The sequence below is a fragment of the Mustela putorius genome, unplaced genomic scaffold (genome assembly GCF_011764305.1).
Source record: "Mustela putorius furo isolate JIRA1106 unplaced genomic scaffold, ASM1176430v1.1 tig00003890_pilon_pilon_pilon, whole genome shotgun sequence".
Classification (NCBI taxonomy): Eukaryota; Metazoa; Chordata; class Mammalia; order Carnivora; family Mustelidae; genus Mustela; species Mustela putorius.
The window spans coordinates 1,408,485-1,436,381 of record NW_025422039.1 but is presented as its reverse complement, the minus strand read 5'-3'; the positions used below and the strand labels follow the sequence as shown (position 1 = coordinate 1,436,381).

The 27,897-nt window shown below is 39.1% G+C and overlaps 1 long non-coding RNA gene across 1 annotated transcript; it reads left to right on the top strand.

Annotated features, from left to right (window-relative positions):
* Window positions 1-6,693: 6,693 nt before the first annotated feature.
* Window positions 6,694-11,082, top strand: LOC123388159. The gene is made up of 2 exons (XR_006602724.1): window positions 6,694-6,783; window positions 9,484-11,082. It is a non-coding gene; the product is annotated as an uncharacterized LOC123388159 (long non-coding RNA).
* The last annotated feature ends 16,815 nt before the right edge of the window (window positions 11,083-27,897 follow it).

Genomic DNA, 27,897 nt, shown 5'->3' with positions numbered 1-27,897 from the left:
AAATATGTGTAAAACGTTATGCCTTCACTCCAGGAGCTGACAGTATGTAGCAGGAGTGATAAGCACTGTGCATGGTGACAGGAAATGCTGCACATACAGACTACATAAGCTGTAGGTGGTAGAGCTCTTCAGAGGCAGGACAGAGCCTGTCTCACTGGAGGGATCTGGAAATCTTATTACAGGAAGTGATATCTGAGATGAATTTTGAGTAATGGGACAGATATAGTCTGGTAGAATTGGATCCTGTGTGCCATGCGGAGAAAATGGCATGGCCCAAGGAGTTGGAAAGAGAAGAATCAAGCATATTTGAGGAAACCCTGTTAGAGTAGGGAGAACTTTATGTAGGGGTAGTTTAAGTTAGCAGGATGGGAGGCCAGATTATTGAGGACTTGGGGGCTCAACTTTTCCTGATAGCATTTGGGGTTTCTCGAGTAAACAAGTCAGATCATGATCAATGGCCCTTAGGAAGAGTTTGTTGAGTGAATTAGTATGTGGTGAAACATTTGTGTAGTTTTGCAAAGTGTAAAGAGTCTTGGGAAACAAAAAGCAATTCCTCACCATCTAATTTATCCCCTAGAATCCTTGCTCAGTCATCTATGTGTTGAGTTTTTTTTACGCTTTGCTTTTCTTAAAAACAGAATTAGGTAACTTACAAAGTGCATGAATCATTTTGATCTGTATTGACTGCCATTTTTGTTGCTCTCAGAATAGTACTGATCTAGAAATAGATGTTTTAGCATTAATACATAGGTAAGTCAGATCCCTCATATTCTAGTCATCGACTTTTCTGAAAAATTATCTTGAAAATTAAGGGATTTTAAAAATATTCCTTGAAATTTAGTAGTCTTAGATAATTGAGGAAATACACATAGCTTTACTACTCAGGGAAAAAATGGAATAATTACTAATTTGATTTTTGTATTATAATTCAATTTGTTTTTTCTAGAATTTTTAAGGAGAGGAGTTCTATGGTTGTTATCAAAAGCAAATTTAAGATTTTTAACCTTCCATACTTAAGGATATTTAATCCTTCTAATGAATAAGATTTATATAATATTTTGACTGAAATGTTTCTTAGAATTTTTGTTCAGTTCAGTTAAATGTCATTTATAAGAAAACTGTCCAAAATACTACTCAGAATTCTTCAGGGCTTTATTTCCTAGAACCATATCCCTATTTTTCTACTTCACATGAAGCAGTGGCCACTTCTGGAGATACTCCTTAGTCTGTTATAGGAAATATTTTATATACTTAATTTATTCTAATTTATAAATGACTATTTAAAATATTTTAACCCAAATCTGTGGGGGGGGGGGTTAGTTTTTTGTTTGTTTGTTTTTAAAGGAGAATCATTCTACACATGGCTGGAAGGTTAACTTATATGTCTGCATTTTAAATTTATTGGATTCTTGTTAAAAATGTATGGATTAATATATTTTTGTAAGTTCAGGATTCATTACCTAGACAACTAATTGTAACAGAGCTTGAAAGAGAATCATATATTTTAAGTTACAGTATTTTAGGATACAGTGGCTTAAAAATTTTGAGACTGTTGCTCAGCCAAGAATAATCAGCATTAGGGAAATACACAGGACAGATACTGTCCTCAGGTTTTTGTAACTGGCTTCTCAGTGTTGTTTTGATTCTGTATGAAAATTAATTCTGTATATACCACTCATCCACACTGCTTTCTAATAACCATTATGCAAACCTACTTTGTAAACAGAGGCCTTCTTTTTAGAAGGAAGATATATATAAGTTATATATATATTACATATATAACTTATATATATCTTATTTATGCATTTATATATAATTTATGTATTTTATATAATTATTTATATAATTTATATATACATATATATATGAAATTGAGGGAAGTAAATTAGGTTTCAGCAGATTTTAAACAATGTTTACACATGTTAATATAGCCTAAACTTGTCTAATTAAAGGATAAAGCAATATAGATCCCAGTAGATACTTTGAATTCTTATGTTTTCTAGTGTTGAAAATACGAATGCTATTAATGGAAAGCTGAAACTTTCTAGGATTTTAATAGCTTTGTTAAAAAACTGGATTTGTGATGCTTTTTAAAAATTTACCAAATTGCCATTCATTTATGAAAACAAAAGTTAAAAAATATTAATGAAAGATAAGCAAGTTGAATGGAGATCATAACCTTATAGGAACTCTACAGAGTAAAACTAAGTACTTAATTCTATTTTATGTTTGCTAATTGGTGATGACAACTTGTGAACATAATTTCTCTTTGTTTTTAATGAAGTGTCTACATATATTGGCCATTTTTAAGGTGAATGTTTTTTTTTTAAGATTTTATTTATTTATTTGACAGAGAACACAAGTAGACAGAGGCAGGCAGATAGAGAGGAAGGGAAGCAGGCCCCCTGCTGAGCAGAGAGCCCGATGCGGGACTCGATCCCAGGACCCCGAGATCATAACCTGAGCCCAAGGCAGCAGCTCAACCCACTGAGCCACCCAGGTGCCCCTAGGTGAATGTTTTTTATATGCCACTAATACTAGGAGTGATATTGATAAATGGCCCATGGGGAAGACGATTTTTAACTTTGTTTCATTAGCTGTCTTGTAAAGACACAAATTGTGAAAAGTAGTATTTAGGTTAAAAGAGGTGGTGAGAGATTCTGAATATTGATAGTGGAAGATGGAAGTGTAATGTATGGGCAATAATGAATTCTAGGGTATTCTGTATTAACCTCTTTTGTGCTATCCTACTGACGGGAACCCCTGAATATTGATATATGGTTTCAGAGAATACTCCTATTTTTATAGGCAACTGACTCAACTTTTCTGAGATTGTTTCCTCATCTGGGCCATGAAACTGACAATTGCCAACCATCTTACTTACACAGTGTCCAAATGTCATATAATCTTATTACAGTAAATCTAGCCCTTTTGTGAGAGAAAAAATTATAGTCAATGTCTTATAAATCACTTGATGAAGGTAAATTTGAATGAAATTAAATCCAAAAGAAAGAGACCCACTCTTTAAATTGGATAGTTGAGCTTGCTCTGTATTGTTAGAAATAGAAGCTGATATAAAGAACTTCTGAAACTCAACACCTGAAAAGCAAAGAATCAAGTCAGAAAATGGGCAGAAGACATCAAAAGACACTTCTCCAAAGAAGACATACAGGTGGCTAACAGACACGTGAAAAAATATTCAATATCATTAGCCATCAGGGAAATTCAAATCAAAACCGTACTGAGATACCACCATGCACCAGATGGAATGGCAAAAATTAACAAGGTAGGAAAAAACAGATGTTGGAGAGGATGTGGAGAAAGGGGAACCCTCTTCCACTGTTGGTGGGAATGCAAGTTGGTGCAGCCACTTTGGCAAATAGTATGGAGGTTCCTCAAAAAGTTAAAAATAGAGCCACCCTTTGACCCAACAATTGCACTACTGGGTGTTTACACCAAAGACACCGATGTAGTGCAAAGAAGGGGCACATGGACCCCAATGTTCATACAACAGTGTCCATAATAGCCAAAACTGTAGAAGGAGCCGAGAGGCCCTTCGACAGATGAATGGATAAAGATGATATGGTTCATATAAACAAAGGAATATTACTCAGCCATCAGAAAGGATGAGCATTTGCATCAATATGGATGGAACTGGAGGGGATTATACCAAGTAAAACAAGTCAGACAGAGAAAGACAATTTTATGTGGTTTCACACATCTGTAGAACATAAGGAATAGCACGGAGGACATTAGGGGAAGGGAGGGAAAACTGAAGGGGGCAGGAATCAGAGGAGGAGATGAGAGATTATGGACTCTGGGAAATGATCTGAGGGTTTCAGAGGGGGAGGGTAGAGATTTGGGTGCCCTCCTGATGGGTGATAGGAGGGTGTGTGTTGTGACGAGCACTGAGTGTTACACAAACAATGGATCATGGAACACTACATCAGAAACCAGTGATGTATTATATGGTGACTAACAAACATAATAACAAAATAATATTAGTCAGGAAAAGAAAGAAATAGAAGCTGGTAAATTTTTACTTTGTAAATCAGTCCTTGCAGATGTTACTTAACACTCATCCAGGAATTTCAACCAGTAAATAATGTACATTGACAGTTATATCTGAGCAGAATTGTATCAGATGGAGTGCAGGAGTATGATGGAAAATTATTTTACATAGCCTTACCGTGTTGCATACTCCATTATTTAACACTTCTGCCAGGACTTCTGAGGTTGGAACTGCATCATGCAGGGTAAAGCTGTCCAGCATTTTCCTGCCAACTGTATTGTGGGTCTTATTTGTACACTCAATTGGCACATGTGTTATTTTTACCATTTTGCTTGAAGTTACCGAATTTTCAGTTTACCGAAGTATCTTTCTACTCCTCACTCTCACTTATCCATCCCCATTTTGAGTACAGAGCTTTGAGGGCTTTACCAAGGAGAATGGCCTCCTGGTTTACGCTCTTATTCTAAGCATATGAATCTTCACAAGCTTTACTTTGTCTGTTTTTCCGTCTCTGGTCATCTTAGGTGTAAGCACTACTTAGGTAGGTTAGAAGGAAGAGAAAGTGAACTTCAGATTTGATCATTTTGATGTTTGGTAACAGATTTGACTGAAAGTTTTACTAGAAGAAAAGTCAGTAACGTTTTATCTAACTTGTTCATGATGGTTGTATCCCTTGCTACCCTGAACATTCAAAATTGCCCATATACTTCTATTTTATTTTAAAGATTTTATTTATTTATTTGGCAGAGAGAGATCACAAGTAGGCAGAGAGGCTGGCAAAGAGAAAGGAGGAAGCAGGCTCCCTGTTGAGCAGAGCCTGATGTGCGGCTTCATCCCAGGACCTTGGGACCATGACCTGAGCCAAAGGCAGAGGCTTTAACCCACTGAGCCACCCAGGCACCCCTTCCCATATACTTTTAGAAGAAGCTGCAAAAAAGAACTTAATTTTTACTTTTTGGTCCCCATTTGTAAAGATGGGAATATTCTAGCAAGAATTCTGAATTAGAGAATGAAATCTCAAAAGAATTATTTTTTCCTGTGAGAAAATACTTGCTTTAGAGACATATAGGGTAGAACATAGAGTAAATTGAAGATCTAAAAGATCTTGGGAAAAAATGCAAAGTAAACCACATATATACTCTTACATTTCAAAAATCCCTCAGCTTATAAATGAGGCTATTTCTTAGTTCCTTCCCACTATTGAAACCCATTTTCCTCAGGAGTAGTTTAAAAAATGACATAAGCCAAAAAATGCTTTTGGTTGGTAAGGGAAGGAAAGAGCCAATTGCTTTGAATTTAGTGGATTCTTAAAACTTAGGTCTTTGCATTTTTCTTTATTTAAAAAATTATCTATAAAGAACTGTTTCTAGAGTTTTTTTTTCTCTTTTATTATGGTAAAATATATATAATGTTAAATTTATGATCTTAACCATCTTAAATTTAGTGGTGTTAAGTATATTTACAATGCATATTAATCTTATAATAAGAAAAAATCTTTTAAAATTGAGGCAGAGGTAGGATAGGAGAGTGGAATTATCTTGACCTCCATTTGAGCAGAAGGCTTAAGAAATCTACATAAAAGAATTTTCCATCATATTCCATCACTCCATCTGATATGGTTCTGTTCACATGGTAGATAGTCAGCATATATTGTTTATTAGTTAAAGTTCCTAGATGACTCTTCTCCAGGTTTGAGCTCCTTGCAAGTGGACCATACAGTTACATAGACCTGGAGAATTCTAGGGCAGAGGATTAGTAAGACACAGTAAAGAATCTGGAGGAAGAGGAGAAATGGAATGCAGTCTCTTCTTCCACCACGATCCAGTAGATTCACAGAAAGAACATCTCTAGGGAAGGGAATGGGAGAAACAGCCATTGTTAAGCCAAAGCAGTGACTTTGAATTACATTTGCTTTAGTTTAGCCAAACCCATGAAAAATCTGTGTTCTTGCCTTCTAGGTAGTGTGGGAGCTTGCCAGGTACATCCATAATGCTTTGACCTCCAGAGCCCCACATTTTCTGCCTTATTCTGCATTAATTAATCATAGTCATAACTCCATTCTAAAGTCAGAATCTTATTTTATCTTCTAGGGAGAGCATCTTGATCAAATAATTTTATATTATTCCTTGATTAATTTTAATGTGCTTGAACCTTAACTTTAAAAATAAGTGTGTGTACTGAATCTTCTTGATTCAGTATTTCTGTTATCTAAATGGATGTGATTTCTTTTTCAATATTTTTCGTAATAGGTTTGTGCCTGGAGAAGAGAGTCTTCTATAAAATTATATCTGGACTTCATGCTAGTATCAATTTACATCTGTGTGCAAATTATCTTTTGGAATGTAATCACGTTTTTATCTACAAACCTTGCCTTCCATTAGTGTAAAAATTCTTGGAGGGGTTATATATATTCTCTAGAGAAAAAAATCCTATTTATTAAAGCTGTATTTTGTATTTCATTTCCTCTTTAGAAACCTGGGGTAAACCTAGCTGGGGACCTAATATTAAGGAATTTAAACGCTGCTTTGACCCTGTGGAAACTAAGGGAGAAGGTCCAAGAAGGCTTAAGAATCTATACTTCTTATACTTAATTGAGCTTCGCGCTTTATCAAAGGTGGCCCTGTATTTTGAACGCTCAATTGTAGATCTTTACACTGGAAATGTAGAAGAAGATGCTGACACAAAAAATGCTTCTACTGAATATCTTCCAAGATACAAAGTAAGAATTGGGTATCCGTGATCTGAAATTCTGCACTCCGAATAGGAATGAGGTAATGCTTGAAATAAAACCGAAACTGACTCTGGAAAGTTAGGAAGAGGGAAAATTAGATCTGAGAAGGATCGTGGTCAGTAGACCAGGAGAACAGCCTAGTCACACTTCAGAGTCGGCTCTATTTTCAAACAGAACTTTGAGTTTTATGTAGTATCAAAGTTTAATGCTATTTTATTTTATTTTGAAGATTTATTTATCTTAGAACAAGTGAGGGGAAGGGATGTCAGCAGATGAGAGGGAAAGAGAAAGAAAGAGAGAATCTTAAGCAGACTCTAGGCAGATTGCAGAGCCTGACTTGGGACTCAATCCCACAACCCTTAGATCATGACCTGAGCCAAAACCAAGAACAGGATTCTTAACTGACTGTGCCATCCAGGTGCCCCAAAGCTTATAATGTGATTTTAATGGGGTTTTTTTAAACCAATTTTTAAAAATTTAACTTTTTCTTTCATGTTCCAAGATTCATTGTTTATGCACCACACCCAGTGCTCCATGCAATACATGCCCTCCATAATACCCACCATCAGGATCACCCAACCACCACCACCCTCCTCTCCAAAACCCTCAGTTGCTGTTTAAATTCAGATGGTGCTATCCACATGAAAGTAGATACCTAAGAGAACATTAGCTTTACCTTATAGAATATATCTCTTCTTGAAAAATGCTCTCTATAGAATTTCAGTTCACTGGTTGTTAAAATGAGCATGAACCAAAGTTGGATTAAGAAGTGTCTGAGAGGTTTGAAATGGCAGGGGGGTGGGAGGTTGGGGTACCAAGGGCTGGGTATTATAGAGGGCACGGATTGCATGGAGCACTGGGTGTGGTGGAAAAAATAATGAATACTGTTTTTCTGAAAATAAATCAATTAAAATAAATAGATAAATAGATAAATAGATAAATAAATAAAAGAAGTGTTTAGAGATGCCTGGGTGGCTCAGTTGGTTAGGCATGGTCCCAATGCTGGGTCCTTGGGTCCTGGGGATTGAGTCTGGCGTCGGGCTCCCTTCTTGGCAGGAGAGTCTGCTTCTCCCTCTCCCTCTGCCCCTCCCCCATTCTGGTGTACTTGCTCTCTTTCTCTCTCAAATAAATAAAACCTTTTTTAAAAAGTTTTCAAATTATGCATTAAAACTTAAAACATCTTTTTAACAGAGTGTTGCACATTTTTCACATAAATTGCTCTTAAGTTCAATTTTTGATGATTTTTATCATGTAATTTCTTTAAAACATTACAGTCTTATAAATTACAAAGCCATCTTATGTTGCTTTACTCTTTTTTTGAGTAGTTTACATGTGAACTGTGTGCCACCTTCCTGTGTTATTAAACTTTACCCACAAGTAAATTACAAATTGTAAATATTTGTGGGGATAGAAAATTATGCCAGAGCTCTACTATATAGTACGTGAATTTTTCATCTGTAACTTCTAGTGTTGTCATTTCATCACGCCCTTTCCCATGCACTTTGACGAGAAATCCATGTTTGCAGGTGACAAAAAGGGGCCCAAGTCATTAAAGGTAAAATGTTCTTGATTGGAGGACGGGGTTGGGGAGGGGAGAGCAGTTGACTGGCTGTGTTTTAATCCCTTACATCCAAACACTTCTTGCCCAGCCCTGCACCTCGTTGAAGTTGGTCTGACTGGGTTTTATTATAAATGGCACAGAAAGCCCCTTCTCCAGACTTTGCAATTCCTTTTGCCTTTCTAAGAAAGTTTGGCCGCCTCTTAGTGAAGCTTCTTTTGTTAACTGACCAGTGAATATGGCAACTTTGAAAAGGTTTTTTTAAAGGGTATTATTTTGAGAGAAAGTTTTCTTACTTTAAAATCACAGTGCATATTGTTTTGATTTTAAAAACCATGACTGTTCACCACTTTGAAGGCAATAAACAGTGTATTTTCCTAAAGTTTATTTTATGGAATATTTTATGGGATGTTCAAGTTTCTGGAACTATTATGCTTTTGTCTTTATAGACTCTAACATAAAAGGCAAAAATTACCTGTTACCCTGCGATATCAAAGGAGAATGTATTTTAGGAACATTTTCAAACTTCATGTTGGGAGCTCTTTGTTTTCATTTGCTTACAGCATATCATGGAATACATTATAGCCTTAAAATGTTCATAAAAGTATTTGAAATCGAATGGCAAATAGTCTTCTGTTTGCAGCTCCAAGGTCTTATATATGTAGTTCTGAAATCCGGAAAACTCCAAAACTTGAAACATTTTTCTTATGTTTGGTGCCAAGTTAATTTGTTGGCAAAACCTGACCTGTACTGACAAAAGGCTATTTATAGTGCTTTTTAAAAAAAAAAATTCTGCTTTCTTTGATTATTGTGTTTTGCTACAGAACCATTAATGTATATGATTGCTAGGTCTTGCTACACACTCTGGTGGGGTGTTTCATAAGTAATGCATGTACTATATTTTTAAAATTTGGAATTCTCAAACACATCTGGCCATGAGATATTTTAGATGCTCACTGATAAATGAGAACTGAGTGATCCTCCATTGGTAAGAGTCTCTTGGTGCTTCTTTGAAGTGAAGTAACTTAGTCACAACTGTATTTTGGTTTTGAAAAGTGGTTTTGTTTTATGATTATTTAGGGTATTTTGCTATTGTGGTATTGACTATAACATTAATTTATTTTTGTAATGTTTCCTATTTTTTAAGTATTTATATAAGTAACTCTGGTTCTCTTTGTGGAGGAGGAAGATAGGAGTGAGAAAGGAACTAACTGTCATCTATGAATTGCTGGAAATTGTGTTTTCTATTTTTCAAAGGTATATAAAGGAGGACTTAAGTCCTTTTTTTCCATTTCCTCCCAAAAACATGAATTACATGAGAATGAGGAGCAAAGGACTTCTGTGTTCTGTATATTGTCTTTTAGCCAGGGTCCTGTCTCTTTGGAACCTTTCATAAGAAAGCAGCTGGGCAGGGCTTTTGGTGGCCAGAGTTTTGGGCTGCTTTCCTCTAGCTTTTTGGAATGAAATGTTTACCTTGGTACAATAAGGTGAAATTTATTTTCTATGTTTATTACATGGAAAAGATGAGGAAACTCTTAGCTACTGTTAGCTTCAGATGAGACTGGCCTTAGAGTCCTAGAAACCATGCCCAGTTGTTCACAAGCAGAAGAATAGTACCCCCCCCCCCCTCCCCAACAGGAAGCAAGGATCCAGTCAGCAAACATCCCTGGAGAGGCCTTCTGGCAAATGCAGGGGACAGAGAGAACACACCCATCATAAAGCCCTGGGATCACTGGTGCTGATGCAGCCCCCGTTGCAAACAGTGTGTGGTCCTAAGGAAAAAGATGAAAACTGATCATTGGTCTAAGACTGACTTTCCAATTTGGACTCACATGAGCAATACATGAAAAATAAGTCAAGGGGGGTGAGAGGTTGGGGAAACCAGGTGGTGGGTATTAGAGAGGGCACGGATTGCATGGAGCACTGGGTGTGGTGCAAAAACAATGAATACTGTTACACTGAAAAGAAATAAAAAATTAAAAAAAAGAAAGGAAAAATAAGTTAAACATAGTACAGATATGTTTACCACTGGCTGTATGCAGATATCAAATTGGAGCAGCAGTAAAGTTCCTTAAAAGTAAAAACCATGAATCACTTACTTTTGTTTTTCCCATCATGCCTTTGTTGGTGCTTTGCACAGAGTAGCATCTCAATAAAAAGTTTGTTCAATCAGCATGTGGAATAAATGTTATGAATTTCCGTGGCTAGTTGTTTTAGTGCCATGTTATGCCATGCAAATCCAATCATTTTTCTTCTTGACTGTTGAAAAACACAAGACATTCATTAGTCTTCAGAGCTTTTATTTCTTGTAAATCATACAACTGCAGTTTAATTTATAAAGCTCTAATGAGAATAAAAATATTTTCTTCATGTTAGAATTACATTTCAAGAATATCTCCCATATAATGGACTGTGTTGGATGCGACAAATGCAGATTATAGGGAAAATTGCAGGTTTGTGTTTTGTTTTCGGTTTTAAAACTATTATTAACCTTAAATATTCCTGCTGGGAACTTGCAAGTTTTTATTATAATACCCTCACTGTTCGTTGAAAAAGAAGATCTGAAGTATGGCATTTCTGCTTTATTGATGTAAAAGCTGATTATATTAAATCTGTATTGTATGTGTAAGAATGTTTTCCCTATTCTGTGCTAATGATTCTGGCTTTATTGTATCTATTTCTATTGGTACAGTCTTGAGATTCATTGCTGAAGTTGTTGGTTATAAATAGAATATTAGTATTTTGTAGACCCATATAAAAATAAAATATAAAAAGGCTTAATTATCAGGCTTCCATCACTGAATTTAATTTAGTGATCAAAAGAAGACCATCTAGTCACAAAGAAAGTTGTGCCAAGAAGGCCCCTTTCTATATGTATTCAGTGTAAAAAGGATTGTTTGATATTTTGTCTTACTTTCTCACAAAGATGATAAGTCAGAAAAATCAGGAGACAGAATTATTTTAATTATTTTAATACATCTTCTCTAGCTCTAATAATTGGTAAATTTTTAAGTGTAGTTATCACTAATAATTTCTAAGTTTTGAATTGCTAGGAGCTGTCAAGAATGCTTTCAAGGTTACATATTAAATATTGTAATTCTAATGTGATATTTTCTAGGGTAAGAAAAGGCATTTTAGTAATTTATGTCCAACAAATGTTGAACTCTTCAGGTTCCTTAACAGTTAAGATAAATTTATCATGCATAAGTATGAGGAGGTGGAAACTGTATTATTACGCAGTTTAACATTTTGGTGAGAAGTTCAGTTCACGCGAATTTCATGACTCTCATCACAGCGGCTGCGTATTCCTTTCAGCCTTTATAGTAATTATTAGATTAATTGTTATGTCTATCTATTTTCTTTAGACTCAGCGTTTAGGAAACTGCCCTGAAGATACTATTCTCTGAAAAAGAAATCCAAAAGCTTCCAGAAAACAGCCCATCTAAAGCTTCCAACTCACTCAACAGGAAATAGTTGCTATTTTAAAAGCTTTTGGAAGGTAAGAATGGTTTTCACAGTGAGGACTTGCTGGGTTTTGCTGGTTTCAGCAAACTTCAAAGATCATCTTCTCTGCTAAAGTAGTTTTTTTTTTTTTTTTTTTTTTTTTGCTTTATTTGGTCGGCAAAGAGAGTTATCTACTGTATCCGCACTCACAAGCCAGGGTCTCAGCAGGTCACGGGAAAAATTTAGTGTGAGATAGGCAGTGTTTCTGATAACCTTCTCAATTTTGTGGGGAATATAACTTCATATTCAGCTGGTTATAGCTTGGTCAAGTGTAATAACGGTTCAGGAAAGGAAAACTTAGTTGAGATTGTGATGAAAGAAATGAAAGAAGAGGAGATGAAACCTCATTGCTTTTTTTTTTTTTTTTTGAAGATTTTATCTATTTGAGAGACAGAGCAGATGCACACAGGAGCAGGGGGTAGGGGCAGATGAGGAGGGAGAGAGAGAATCTCAAGCAGATTCCATCCAGCCCATCTCAGGGCTCGATTGCATGACCCTGAGATCATCATGACCTGAGCTGAAACCAGGGCTTGGAAGCTTAACACACTGAGCCACCCAGTGTGCACACACTGCTCTTTATTTTTTAAGCTGAGGAGGCATTTTCCCTCTGTTCATTCTTAACCCCATTTTCCCCTGCATAGACCTATAGTTTACTTTTGGTTTATGCCACACATGGTTTCAAACAATATGAATTTGCCTGCAGAGATATATATGGTACCAACTAACTGAGGAATATAGAACAGAAGGAAAAGAATCCGAGAAAAATAAGAGAAAACTGTGCTGCCCTGGGAAATAAAAAGTCAAGGAAGAATTATTTTTGTTTTTCTTTTTTTTTTAAGGCTGGGGAGCCAAGAGATTCTTTCTTTCTTTCTTCTATTTTTTTTTTGTTGTTGTTGTTAAAGATTTTATTTATTTATATGACAGGCAGAGATCACAAGTAGGCAGAGAGGCAGGCAGAGAGAGAGGAGGAAAGAAGCTCCCTGCTGAGCAGAGAGCCCGTTGTGGGGCTCCATTCCAGGACCCTAAGACCATGACCTGAGCTGAATGCAGAGGCTTTAACCCACTGAGCCACCCAGGTGCCCCATTTCTTATGTTTTCTTAACAAGCATTTGTGAGCTAAAAGGGGCAGTGAAGTGAAAAATAAATTGTTCCTTCGCCATTGTGTATTTCTCCTGTGGTTGCCATGTATTTACAACTGGCTGTGTGGGTTGGGATTTCTAACATCAGCTAGACGTAGGGTGTCCATCAGTAATTAGTACTTCGTGAAGAATTTCATTCATTCACTCATGAGGCCTGTAAATAAAATAAAATAGGAGGAATTGAATTAAATTTAGAGTATTTAAATGAAATTTAAGTGAAAAATATTTTCAACAATTTACACATTTTAAATTCAAGTAAGATTAAATTGAGAGTTTGACTTCTTCATTACCAATTTGGATACCTTTTATTTCTCTTTGATGTCTGATTGCTGTTGCTAGGACTTCTAATACTATGTTGAACAAGAGTGGTGAAAGTGGGCATCCTGTCTTGTTCCTGATCTCAACAAGAAGGCTGCAAGCTTTTTCCCATTGAGGATGATATTTGCTGTGGGTCTTTCATGGATAGATTTGATGAGGTTCAGGAATGTTCCCTCTATCCCTAGACTTTGAAGCGTTTTAATCAGGAACAGATGCTGGATTTTGTAAAATGCTTTTTCTGCATCAATTGAGAGGACCAGTGGTTCTTCTCTCTTCTCATATTAATTGGTTGTATCACACTGATTGATTTGCGAATGTTGAACCATCCTTGTAGCCCAGGGATGAATCCCACCTGATCATGGTAGATAATATTTTTAATGTGCTCTTGGATCCTGTTGGCTAGGATCTTGTTGAGAATCTTAGCATCCATATTCATCAGTGATATTGGTCTAAAATTCTCCTTTTTGGTAGGGTCTTTGCCTGGTTTGGGGATCAGGGTAATGCTGGCTTCAGAGAAAGTCTGGAAGTTTTCCTTCTGCTTCAATTTTTTGAAACAGCTTCAGGAGAATAGGTGTTATTTCTTCTTTGAAAGTTTGGTAGAATTCCCCAGGGAATCCGTCAGATGCTGGCCTCTTGTTTTTTGGAAGGTTTTTGACCACTGCTTCAATCTCGTTACTAGATATCAGTCTGTTCAGGTTGTCGTTTTCTTCCTGGTTCAATTTTGGTAGTTTATAGTTTTCCAGGAATGCATCCATTTCATCTAGGTTGCTAAGCTTATTGGCATATAACTGTTGATAATAACTTCTGATGATTGTTTCTACTTCCTTGGTGTTCATTGTGATCTCTCCCTTTTCATTCATAATTTTATGAATTTGGGCTTTCTCTCTTCTTTTGGATTAGTGTGGCCAATAGTTTATCGATCTTATTGATTCTTTCAAAAAAACCAGCTTCTAGTTTCATTGATATGTTCTACTGTATCTCTGGTTTCTACCTCATTGATCTCAGCTCTAATCTTGATGATTTCCCTTCTTATGTGTGGAGTTGGTTTGATTTGTTGTTGATTCTCCAGTTCTTTAAGGTGTAGAGACAGCTGGTGTATTCTGGATTTTTCAATTTTTTTGAGGGAGGCTTGGATGGCTATGTATTTCCCCCTTAGGACCGCCTTTGCTGTATCCCATAGGTTTTGGACAGAAGTGTCTTCATTCTCATTGGTTTCCATGAATTGTTTCAGTTCTTCTTTGATCTCCTGGTTGCTCCAAGCATTCTTAACCAAGGTGTTCTTTAGCTTCCAGGTGTTTGAGTTCCTTCTGAACTTTTCCTTGTGACTGAGCTCCAGTTTCAAAGCATTGTGATCTGAGAATATGCAGGGAATAATCTCAGTTAGATTGGCAATGAAGATGTCAAACTTTCTCTCTTCACAAATGACACGATTCTTTATATGGAAAACCCAAAAGACTCCACCCCCAAACAACTAGAACTCATACAGCAATTCAGCAACATGGCAGGGTACAAAGTCAATGTGCAGAAATCAGTGGCTTTCTTATCCACTAACAATAAAAATACAGAAAGGGAAATTAGAGAATCGATTCCATTTACTATAGCACCAAGAACCATAAGATACCTGGGAATAAACCTAACCAAAGAGGTAAAGGATCTGTACTTGAGGAACTACAGAACACTCATTAAAGAAATTGAAGAAGACACAGAAAGATGGAAGACCGTTCCATGCTCTTGGATCAGAAGAATGAACATTGTTAAAATGTCTATACTGCCTAGAGCAATATATACTTTTAATGCCATTCTGATCAAATTCCACCGGTATTCTTCAAAGAGCTGGAGCAAATAATCCTAAAATTTGTATGGAATCAGAAGAGACCCCAAATCGCTAAGGAAATGTTGAAAAACAAAAATAAACCTGGGGGCATCACAGTACCTGATTGCAAGCTTTATTACAAAGCTGTGATCACCAAGACAGCATGGTACTGGCATAAAAACAGACACATAGACCAGAGTAGAGATCCCAGATATGGACCCTCAACTCTATGGTCAATTAATCTTGGGCAAAACAGGAAAAAATATACAGTGGAAAAAAGACAGTCTTCAATAAGTGGTGCTGGGAAAAAACTGGACAGCTATATGTAGAAGAATGAAACTCGACCATTCTCTTACACTGTACACAAAGATAAACTCAAAATGGATGAAAGACCTCAATGTGAGACAGGAATCCATCAGAATCCTAGAGGAGAACATAGGCAGTAATCTCTTCGATATCAGCCACAGCAACTTCTTTCAAGATATGTCTCCAAAGGCATAGGACACAAAAACGAAAATAAACTTTTGGGACTTCATCAAAATCAAAAGTTTCTGCACAGCAAAGGAAAAAAACAAAGAGGCAACCCATGGAATGGGAGAAGATATTTGCAAATGGCAGTAGAGACAAAAGGTTGATATCCAGGATCTATAATGAACTGCTCAAACCCAACACACATGAAACAGGCAAACATATCAAAAAATGGGAAGAAGATATGAACAGACACTTCTCCAATCAAGACATACAAATGGCTATCAGACACATGAAAAAATGTTCATCATCATTAGCCCTCAGGGAGATTCAAATTAAAACCACATTGAGATATCACCTTACACCAGTTAGAATGGCCAAAATTAACAAAACAGGGAAAAACATGTGTTGGAGAGGATGTGGAGAAAGGGGAACCCTCTTACACTGTTGGTGGAAATGCAAGTTGGTGCAGCCTCTTTGGGCAACTAGTCTAAGGACCCAGCCTGAGGTGAGACACGCCCCCTTCCTCTCACCAGGGGGAAGTGACCCCCTGCCCCACCGCTGTGAGTTGAAGGCTCCGGGCCACGGCGGGGCATCCTGTACGCACAGATGCTCTCCAATCCTTGGTTCCACAGAAAAAAATAACAATCGAGAAAGATACATTTTGGGAATGTTTTCATGTTAAAAATTAATGAATGCAAAACTACATTAATATTTGGCTAATTCCTTGCCGCCACCACCTTTGATTTCCCTAAGACGATTTCTGAGAATCACATCAGTTAGAGGTGTACTTGAAACTGTCGACAGTGTTCAGTTACAGATGCGCTTGTACTCCAAACCCAAGTTCTTGAACTCAAGAGCGAGCAGAGCACCACCTGGCCTGCCAGGGTCCCTTCTCTGCATGCACAACCCATCTTGTAGTCAACCACCAAGGATCTGGTTCTGCAGAAAGTCCTTCCCGAGAGACTGGCCAGGAGAGGGCACTGGGCGAGGAAGAGAACAAGGAAGGAAGCTGATCTGCCCTCCCCTCTGCACTGTGGCCTCCAGAGAATGATTGGAAGCCCAGGGAAAGCTGAGCCCCTGCCCAGCGTGGTGGCCCTCGGTGACTTGGTGACACATAGACCCTAACTTCCATGGGGACCAGGGCATTTCATTCATCCTGTGTCTGGCACTCTGGGGAAAGAGGGTGGTAGCTCAGGAAATGTTTATTAAAATCTAAGCTTAACCGGTCTCTGAAAATATCTGAATATTATCTCTGAAATACAGCTGAGTGGTAAAAGACAGATTATGAAGGCCCTGACCATCTCAAGCATCCAAGTTGCTCTGGGCTGTCTGTAGGGGCCACGGCAGGGCCTGAGAGTTCCCAATCAACAACCTGGGCACCAGGACATCAGAGAAGCTGTGACTCTCTGGACACAGGCATACGCAGGAAAAAAATGCCCCTAAGTGCCTATACATGACATGCAAGAAAGCAAAACAAAACCACCTATTTTCCTTGAAACTATGGGAAGGACCTTGACAAATTCCTAATAAGCACAGGATTACAGAAAGAAATTTCACAATGCTTATTGTAAGTTAACACATATCAAAAGTTATTACTAGCCTGTTTCATGCTGTCTTTAATTTATTGAACCTAAAAATAAGTGGATTCCTGAATCCAGTCCCTCTAGCTCTGTTTTTTCCACAAAGGTTAGTTTCCAAACCAAAAATTACTTTCGTGTTGTGTCAAGTAAGACTGCCTGACTCAAGTTTATGAAGATTTACTCCTGTATTTTCTTCTACAAGGCACAGAGTTTAGCAGAGTCTGCTTCTCGCCCTCTGCCCCTCCCTGCATGCTTGCTCTCTCTCAGATAAATAAATTAATTAAAGAAAAAAAAAAAGGAGCTGTAGAGTTTAGTTCTTACGTTTAGGCCTAGGATCTACTTTGAGTTAATTCTGGTGTACGATGTAAGGAACCAACTTTCCTCCTTTGCACATGGATATCCAGTCTCCCAGCACCATTTATTAAAAAGCCATTCTTTCCTCATTAAGTTGTTCTGGCTCTCTTGCCGAAAATGAACTGATCTTAGATATAAGGATTTATTTCTGGACTTTCATGCATCTGTGTGTCTAGCCTTCGGCCAGTCCTATACTATCATGATCACTGTAGCTCTGTGGGGAGTTCTGAAGTCAGAAGCATGAGTCTCCCAACAGTGTTCTTTTCCAAGACCGTTTCAGTGCGGTCCTCTGCATGTCCGCATGCATTTTAGGATTCGCTTGCTTGTCAGCGTCCTCAAACACCCTGGTGGCTTTCGAAGCAGAGCTTAACAGACCCTCCCTCACTCCTGTTATCTACAGAAGTCCACAGACCCCGAGGACAGCATCGTATTCCGAATTCCCGGTGAGATAAAAATGCTTTATGCCTGGCTTGATGAAAATACCCATGGCAGGAATGAGAAAGCAGAGGTCTATGAATGCCCAAACTGGAAGGAAATCAGGACTCCGTTCCTGTTACTCTTGTGATCTTGCAATCCACAAATTAAAAGTAAAAGCATAAAAACTGCTTTATGGGAAAAAAAGAAGTATAAAGGGCTCTGAATTCACAGTGGAAGAGATTGCAGTTGTAGTAAAATTTTATAAAGTAGAAAATCCAAATAATTTCTAGCAATGAGATATTTTTAGCAAAATCATCTGAATCATCCCTATCACCAAAAGGGTTGTGCCAGAGCATAGGCCATGCAGACGGACAGACAGAAGTCTGAGTCCCAGCTGTGCCACCTCCTAGCTGAAGACCCTGGACACACTGTGCAGTGTTTTCTCATTGATAAAACACTAGATTGCAGCTCTACCTCAGCAGGTACTGTGAGGTCTATGTGCCCCGGTGATCTCCTGGACCAAGCACAGCACCTCAGTCCAGGTGCTTAGTGCCTCATGGCCACAGTGGCATCTAAGTCAAGGCTCCAGGCTCCAGCTGTCCCTTCTGGGCCCTAAGCAGATAACGTTTGCCAGCATTTCCAGCAAGCAGATATTTCAAAGGAAATCAAATGAGACAAGCTTTCTAAATGCCACTATGACAACAGAACTTGTGTCTGTATATGCGCGTGCATGTTTTCACACATCTGTGCATGCTTGTGGTAGGAAACCATCGGGTTTAATGAGTTGCCCTAAGTCAGAAATTAAGTCCGCCTTTGAGATTTCAAATGCATTACAATATTTTCATTGAGCCAAGTTTTTAATAGTGCTATCTGCTGAGAAACAGATGATCATTTGCAAACTCAAAGGTGTTTATTAATTTTTCTGCTTGCTTTCCTCTCCCTTGTAAGTAATGATATTAATAAGTAGTCACATTTGTGAATATTCACTCATGCCCTCTATTTATTCACATGGAAGCCCTTTCTCAATTAAAAGCAAATGATCTACCATCTCTGTTTGTCTTACACTGGGGTCCAGACTGCTTGCCAGGATTCCAGGGCCTTCAGTCTTGGACTTGGCAGGTCTGGTGAAGGTGAAGAGTGAGGAATGAAGGTGGACACAGTGGGAGGGAAGAATGTTTACACAACTGCCCTGGAGACTCCCTCTCTCCCAGGGGCAGAATCCCCATCGAAATCTGGGGAACTTAATCTGAAATATCTGCATGTGCTGGGAGGAGTGTGTTCTCGTGAATGGATGTTGGTGCTTCTCAAGCAAAGGTTTCCTAAATCTGGCCACTGCAGAGTGTGAAGCTTGCCTGTTGACTCACACCTACTCAACTGTATTAACAGGTCCTGACACCCCCAATTACAAAAACGCACAGTGGGTTTCTCCATGAAAGACTGTATCTAACACTGGTTCAGGTCCTCTGAGCCTCACCTGTTTCTTGGCCCAGCCACAGAAGACTCCAACTTCTTTTCACAGGTACAATTCAGTAATGTGTTTGAGACTGGCCTTATTAAATGCCACTTGATCTCAATACAGCAATAAGCACTACCAACAAACAAACCTATGAAAGCAATGGGATTATCCCTCCATTTCCTCACATATAATACTTTTCATACCATTTCCCCTCTTTTTTAATTGAAAGGATCATAACAGAGCCTCACAAAACCTGCTTCTGGAAACACCAAAGGAAGTGGAAAGATCCTTATCCCACTTGGGAGCCCCAGTGGAAACCCTAAAAAGGAAGAAGGAGCTCAGTGTGGTTCTTCCCTAGTAGGAAATGACCCCCCAGTCCTTCCTATCCTTCCATCCCTCCTGCTGCCAACCCCACCCCATGCCAGAGAACTAAGAGCCTTCCCAGCCCTGCCTACACATCCAAGTGTAAATGAAGATGGTATCATTTACTAGCTTACACAAATTCCCTAGACAATGGCATGAAATCATGAAAGCAGGTTGCTCAAGATTACAGGCCTATACAGAAAAAGGGGAAATAAACATTCAAGGTGAACTTGACAACTTAAATAAAACTGAATTTTATAAATAGAACAGTGAGAACAAGGAAAATAACCTCGTCAGACATAAGACAGAAAACACTGACAAGGATAAATGTCATTAGTGATGCACTGTTATTACTTAAAAGCTAATATGACTCCGGTGATTTCACCTTCTAACAACTGTCTTGGTCCCTGTCCTCTTTCCCTCTTGGGATAGTTTGTAAAAATGCCACAAATTCTTCTTTAGCTGAAGCCACACCTTTGGATGACACATGCCCACAAATGATTTGGGGCAGGCAGTCCTTTGAAATATGACCCAGTTATGGCTGGAGAATCTCAGGCAGTCTCTACTCTAAGGGATACAAGGAAACTCCTGGAGCAGATCTGGACCCAACCCATCATGGAGCCCACCCCAAGCAACCAGCAGCCAGAGACAGAACCACCCCAACCAATGGAGACTGGTGAGGAAGAAAAACAGACACTTGTTGCCATAAGGCCTATGTAAGTCATGGGGTTTGGGAGGAGCTGTTTTTCAACATTACTGTGGAAATGTTGATGGGGAAGAAGAAACACACCAAGGAGCTTCACCAGCCATGAAGGTCAGCAAGCCCATAAAGAGATAACCCCAAGGATAACACAGTAATGAAAAGCAAAAAAAAAAAAAAAAAATGGATCTGAATAACAGACGCTGCCCACTGATACAAACTTTCTGTCAACAATAATCCATGCTAATCAGGGTGCAGGAAAGACTCCTTTTCCTGACACTGGCCAGTAGATTTTAGAACTTCCTTTGTGTGCATTATACTATGCCAAGGGCAGATGAACAACCTGGAGTTTCATACCTGGTAAGGAGGTAAAATCCACATAGGGAAGCCCTTTTGACTCAGCGAGTAATCAGATCATAAGACAGCAGGTATGCTGATTGTGCTTCAATGCTAAATCAACACTTTTATTATTATCATTATTATGAAAGAGAAATATACATTTGAAAAATGCACCTATTTACAGACCTAAAAATGTCCCTTATACAGATTATATACAAATACAAAATCCTAATGCGGATGAAATACTAACTACCTAGCAGATGAAAGGTTCAGCTCAGTCCATCAGTGCTGTGAAAGGGGATGTGGTCAAGGACATGGTGGGAGAAGGCTGGTGGAAAAGGGTAATCAGGTGTCGGGACTAGTCATCCCCTAAAGTCAGCTTGCATGGAAGGACACCTGGCGTGACATACCACCTAATATGCCACCATGTAAAATTATTTCTAGTTAAGTTCTGGAAAGCATTAATAACTCGAAGAGAAAAGTCCAGAAGAGTCTGGAACAGAAAAGAGTCCAGACTTTTCAAAAAGTCTGCAAGCACACTTTTTCTGATGCCATGGAGACTTCAAATTTCAGAAAAACTCTCTCAAGTGCCATGGTTCCATCCACATCCACTTTTAGGTATTAACATCACTGGACATATTTGACACGGAATTATTCCTGGAGTCATCCAGAAGTTAAGCAATAATGGACTGAAGATAACCCTTACCGCACCCCATGGCAACATAAGGGATGTTCTCCTTTCTCCTGCCTGAAACCCAGCCCCTATTCCTCACCTCCCCACAAGATGCTTGACACCAGAATCAATAAATAGACAACCATTAGACTAGGCACACAGCAGGGATGTCCGCTCTGGTCTTTCACTGGTTTCCATCCATGTTCCTAGAAATCCAAGCTTCCCACATGACCAGCGTTTCTGACTGTCACTTCCATATGGCTCTGGGCATCACTTAATCTCACCCCAGCTTCCTAACCACAACCTGTCCATGCCCGAGATCCAATAAAGCTCACCAAATTCCCTCTCCTGCACCAAATATCTTCTGGCTCCACCTAAAACATGGAGTCCCTTGAGGGGACTGCTTCCCTGTAGACTGCCAGAGAAGTCTTTCATTATTCCTACATACTGCCAGACCTAAGATGAGGTTGGCATCCTCCCTGCTCCACATTACAATATCCAGACCATGGCAGTGCTTCCCCTCATGCACACCAACGCTTCTCTGCTAGTCACACAGTCTGCATGCCAACTAGCCCACCCACCCAAGCAGCATACAGTCTTTCGCTCATCCCGGCATACTCACAGAAGATTTCAGGGCCTGACTCACTCTTTCTCTTGTAACGATTTCAGCATTTGCAAAGGTCATACCTGACTTCCACACTGCAAGGAGGCTGTCCTCCACCCCCTGTCCCACCATGCAGGTATGCCCAAACCACACCCTAGACCCAGGCACTTTTTTTCACCTCCTCACATCTGGGGGTCCTGTCACCTGCCATTTCCCTTTGTCCCTGCTCACCTTCTAGAAAGCTAATTCCAGAAACTTTTAAAACCCTACCAGGTCCTGAACCCAAAGACCCCACCATCTGGTCACTATCTATATAGGCTCAAGTCTTTCCTTCTTTTTTTCTCCTATTTGGTTTCCACAACCCATTTTTTTAATCAGCCCTTGCACATTACCCCTAATTCCCTTCCTTTCCTCTTTCTATATTCACTCAAGAGAACCCCAGTCTCAGTTTTGGTCTTGAATCAATTCAAGTTGAATTGATTCAAGACCACACAGGCCATGTGCTAGACATAAAAAGGCATTTAAAAATCTGTTTTAGGAGGAGTCAAAATGGCAGAGAAGTAGCAGGCTGAGACTACTTCAGCTAGTAGGAGATCAGCTAGCTTATCTAAAGATTGCAAACACGTACAAAACCAATGGAATATCGAAGAGCAGAAGAACAGCAATTCCAGAAACAGAAAATCAACTACTTTCTAAAAGGTAGGACTAGTGGAGAAGTGAATCCAAAGCCATGGGAAGATAGACCCTGGAGGGAGGGGCCGGATCCCAGCAAGCGGCCGAGCAACAAAGCACAAAATCAGGACTTTTAAAAGTCTGTTCTGCTGAGGGACATCGCTCCAGAGACTAAACCGGGGTGAAGCCCATGCGGGGTCAGCGTGGCCTCAGGTCCTACAGGGTCAAAGAAGGATGGGGGGGTGTCTGAGTGTCACATAGCTTACAGGTATTAGAACGGGGAAGCCAGCTACAGAGACAGAGCCAAGAGTGAGCTCACCGCTCAGGATCACCTTGAACTGGTCACAGGCTCGGTGAGCTTGGAGCGCGGCCGGGAGTCAGGCAGACAGAGTTATTGGGTGCTGTTCTCTGAGGGCACACTGAGGAGTGGGGCCCCGGGCTCTCGGCTTCTCAGGGCAGAGACCAGGAGGCCGCCATTTTCATTCCCGTCCTCCAGAACTCTACGGAAAGCATTCAGGGAAAAAAAGTTCCTGAAAGAAAACGTGAGGGGATTACTCAACCCGGCCCCTGGTAAGGGCGGTGCAATTCCGCCTGGGGCAAAGACACTTGAGAGTCACTACAACGGGCCCCTCCCCCAGAAGATCAACAAGAAATCCAGCCAAGACCAAGTTCACATACCAAGGAGTGCAGTTTCAATACCAAGGAGAGCAGCAGAATTCCAGAGGAGGGGAAAGCAAAGCACGGAACTCACGGCTTTCTCCCCATGATTCTTTAGTCTTGCAGTTAATTTAATTTTTTTTTCTTTTTCAATTTTTTTTTCTCTTCTGCTAAAATGTTTTTAACTTTTACCCTATTCTTTTTTAACGTTTTTAAACTAGTTTATCTAATATATATATATATATATATATATATATATATATATATATATATTTTTTCTTTATTCATTTTATTTTTATAATTTTCTTTCTTTCTTTCTTTCTTTCTTTCTTTCTTTCTTTTCTTTTCTTTTTTTTTTTTTTTTCTGAACCTCTTTTTATCCCCTATCTCCCCCTTCACGATTTGGGATCTCTTCTGATTTGGTTAAAGCATATTTTCCTTGGGTTGTTGCCACCCTTTTAGTATTTTACTTGCTCCTTCATACATTCTTATCTAGACAAAAGGACAAGGTGGAAAAATTCACCACAAAAAGAAAAAAAAAAGAAGAACAAGAGGCAGTACCGAAGGCTAGGGACCTAATCAATACAGATATTGGTAATATGTCAGATCTAGTGTTCAGAATGACGATTCTCAAGGTTCTAGCTAGGCTCAAAAAAGGCACAGAAGATATTAGAGAAACCCTGTCGGGAGATATAAAAGCCCTATTTGGAGAAATAAAAGAACTAAAATCTAACCAAGTTGAAATGAAAAAGCTATTAATGAGGTGCAATAAAAAATGGAGGCTCTCACTGCTAGGATAAATGAGGCAGAAGAAAGAATTAGCTATATAGAAGACCAAATGACAGAGAATAAAGAAGCTGAGCAAAAGAGGGACAAACAGCTACAGGACCATGAGAGGAGAATTCGAGAGATAAGTGACACCATAAGATGAAACAACATTAGAATAATTGGGATTCCAGAAGAAGAAGAAAGAGACAGGGGAGCAGAAGGTATACTGGAGACAATTATTGTAGAGAATTTCCCCAATATGGGCAAGGGAACAAGCATCAAAACCCAGGAGGTGCAGAAAACGCCCCTCAGAATCAATAAGAATAGGTCCACACTCCATCACCTAATAGTAAAATTTACAAGTCTCAGTGACAAAGAGAAAATCCTGAAAGGAGCCCGGGAAAGAAGTCTGTAACATACAATGGTAAAAATAATAGATTGGCAGCAGACTTCTCCACAGAGACCTGGCAGACCAGAAAGACCTGGCATGATATATTCAGAGCACTAAACAAGAAAAACATGCAGCCAAGAATACTATATCCAGCTAGGCTATCATTGAAAATAGAAGAGAGATTAAAAGCTTCCAGGACAATCAAAAACTGAAAGAATTTGCAAACACCAAACCATCTCTACAGGAAATATTGAAAGGTGTCCTCTAAGCAAAGAGAGTGCCTACAAGTGGTAGATCAGTAAGGAACAGAGACAATATACAGTAACAGTCACCTTACAGGCAATACAAAGGCACTAAATTCATATCTCTCAATAGTTACCCTGAATGTGAATGGGCTAAATGCCCCAATCAAAAGACAGAGGGTATCAGAATGGATAAAAAAAACCAAAACCCATCTGTATGTTGCCTACAAGAAACTCATTTTAAACCCAAAGACACCTCCAGATTTAAAGTGAGGGCGTGGAAAAGAATTTACCATGCTAATGGACATCAGAAGAAAGCAGGAGTGGCAATCCTTACATCAGAGCCATTAGATTTTAAGCCAAAGACTATAATAAGAGATTAGGAAGGACACTATATCATACTCAAAGGATCTGTCCAACAAGAAGATCTTACAATTTTAAATATCTATGTCCCCAACGTGGGAGCAGCCAACTATATAAACCAATTAATAACAAAATCAAAGAAACACATCAACAATAATACAATAATAGTGGGGGACTTTAACACTCCCCTCACTGAAATGGACATATCATCCAAGCAAAAGATCAACAAGCAAATAAAGGCCTTAAATGACACCCTGGACCAGATGACATCACATGTATATTCAGAACATCACATCCCAAAGCAACAGAACACATTCTTCTCTAGTGCAGAGGGAACATTCTTCAGAATAGATCACATCCTCGGTCCTAAATCAGGTCTCAACTGGTATCAAAAGATTGGGATCATTCCCTGCATAGTTTCAGACCACAATGCTCTGAAGCTATAACTCAACCACAAGAGGAAATTTGGAAAGAACCCAAATACATGGAGACTAAACAGCATCCTTCTAAATAATGAATGGGTCAGATGAGATCGGACGCGTTCAGGGTGGTATGGTCGTAGACACATCAAGCTATCACCTCACACCAGTTAGAATGGCCAAAATTAACAAAACAGGAAACAACATGTGTTGGAGAGGATGTGGAGAAAGGGGAACGAACCCTCTTCCACTGTTGGTGGGAATGCAAGTTGGTGCAGCCTCTTTGCAGAACAGTGTGGAGATTCCTCAAGAAATTAAAAATAGAACTTACCTATGACCCTGCCATTGCACTCCTGGGTATTTACCCCAAAGATACAGATGTCGTGAAAAGAAGAGCCATCTGTACCCCAATGTTTATAGGAGCAATGGCCACAGTCGCCAACCTATGGAAAGAACCAAGATGCCCTTCAACGGATGAATGGATAAGGAAGATGTGGTCCATATACACTCTGGAGTATTATGCCTCCATCAGAAAGGACGAATACCCAACTTTTGTAGCAGCATGGACGGGACTGGAAGAGATTATGCTAAGTGAAATCAGTCAAGCAGAGAGAGTAAATTATCATATGGTTTCACTTATTTTTGGAGCATAACAAATAGCATAGAGGACAAGGGGTGTTAGGAGAAGGGAGTTGGGGTAAATTGGAAGGGGAGGTGAATCATGAGAAACTATGGACTCTGAAATACAATCTGAGGGGTTTGAAGTGGGGGGTGGGTGGGAGGATGGGGTACCAGGTGGTGGGTATTATAGAAAGCACGGATTGCATGGAGCACTGGGTGTGTTGAAAAACTAATGAATACTGTTTTTCTGAAATTAATAAATCAATTTAATTTAAAAAAAGAATGAATGGGTCAACCAGGAAATTAAAGAAGAATGTGAAAAAAATTTATGGAAAGAAATGATAATGAAAACACAATGGTTCAAAATCTGTGGGACACAACAAAGGCAGTCCCGAGAGGAAAATATATAGCAGTACAAGCCTTTCTCAAGAAACAAGAAAGGGGGCGCCTGGGTGGCTCAGTGGGTTAAGCCTCTGCCTTCGGCTCAGGTCATGATCTCAGGGTCCTGGGATCGAGGCCCGCATCGGGTTTTCTGCTCAACAGGGAGCCTGCTTCCCTCTCTCTCCCTCTTTCTGCTTGCCTCTCTGCCTCCTTGTGATCTCTGCCTGTCAAATAAATAAATAAATAAATAAAATCTTAAAAAAAAAAAAAAAAAAACAAGAAAGGTCTCAGGTACACAACCTAACCCTACACATAAAGGAGCTGGAGAAAGAACTAGAAAGAATCCCTAAACCCAGCAGGAGAAGAGAAATCGTAAAGATCAGAGCACAAATCAATGAGATAGAAACCAAAAAACCAACAGAACAAATCAATGAAACTAGGAGCTAGTTCTTTGAAAGAATTAATAAGACTGATAAGCCCCTGGAAGACCTATCAAAAAGAAAAGAGAAAGGATCCAAATAAATAAAATCATGAATGAGGGGCGCCTGGGTGGCTCAGTGGGTTAAAGCCTCTGCCTTCGGCTCAGGTCATGATCCCAGTATCCTGGAATTGAGCCTGCTTCCTACTCTCTCTGCCTGCCTCCCTGCCTGCTTGTGATTTCTCTCTCTGTCAAATAAATAAAGTCTTTTAAAAAAATAAAATAAATAAAATAAAATCATGAATGAAAGAGGAGAGATCACAACTAACACCAAAGAAATACAAACAATTATAAGAATATATTATGAGGAACTCTACACCAACAAATTTTTGACAATCTGGAAGAAATGGATGCATTCCTAGAAACATATAAACTACCACAACTGAACCAGAAAGAAATAGAAAACCTGAACAGACCCATAACCAGTAAGGAGATTGAAATGGTCATCAAAAATCTCCAAACAAATGAAAGCCCAGGGCCAGACGGCTTCCAGGGGGAATTCTACCAAACATTTAAAGAAGAACTAATTCATATTCTCCTGAAACTGTTCCAAAAATTAGAAATGTAAGGAAAACTTCCAAACTCATTTTATGAGGCCAGCATCACCTTGATCCCAAAACCAGACAAGGATCCCATCATAAAAGAGAGCTATAGACCAATATCCTTGATGAACACAGATGCAAAAATTCTCACCAAAATACTAGCCAATAGAATTCAACAGTATTAAAAACGATTATTCACCACGACCAAGTGGGATTCATTCCAGGGCTGCAAGGTTGGTTCAACATCCCCAAATCAATGTGATACAACACATCAATAGAAAAAAGAACAAGAACCATATGATACTCTCAATAGCTGCTGAAAATGCATTTG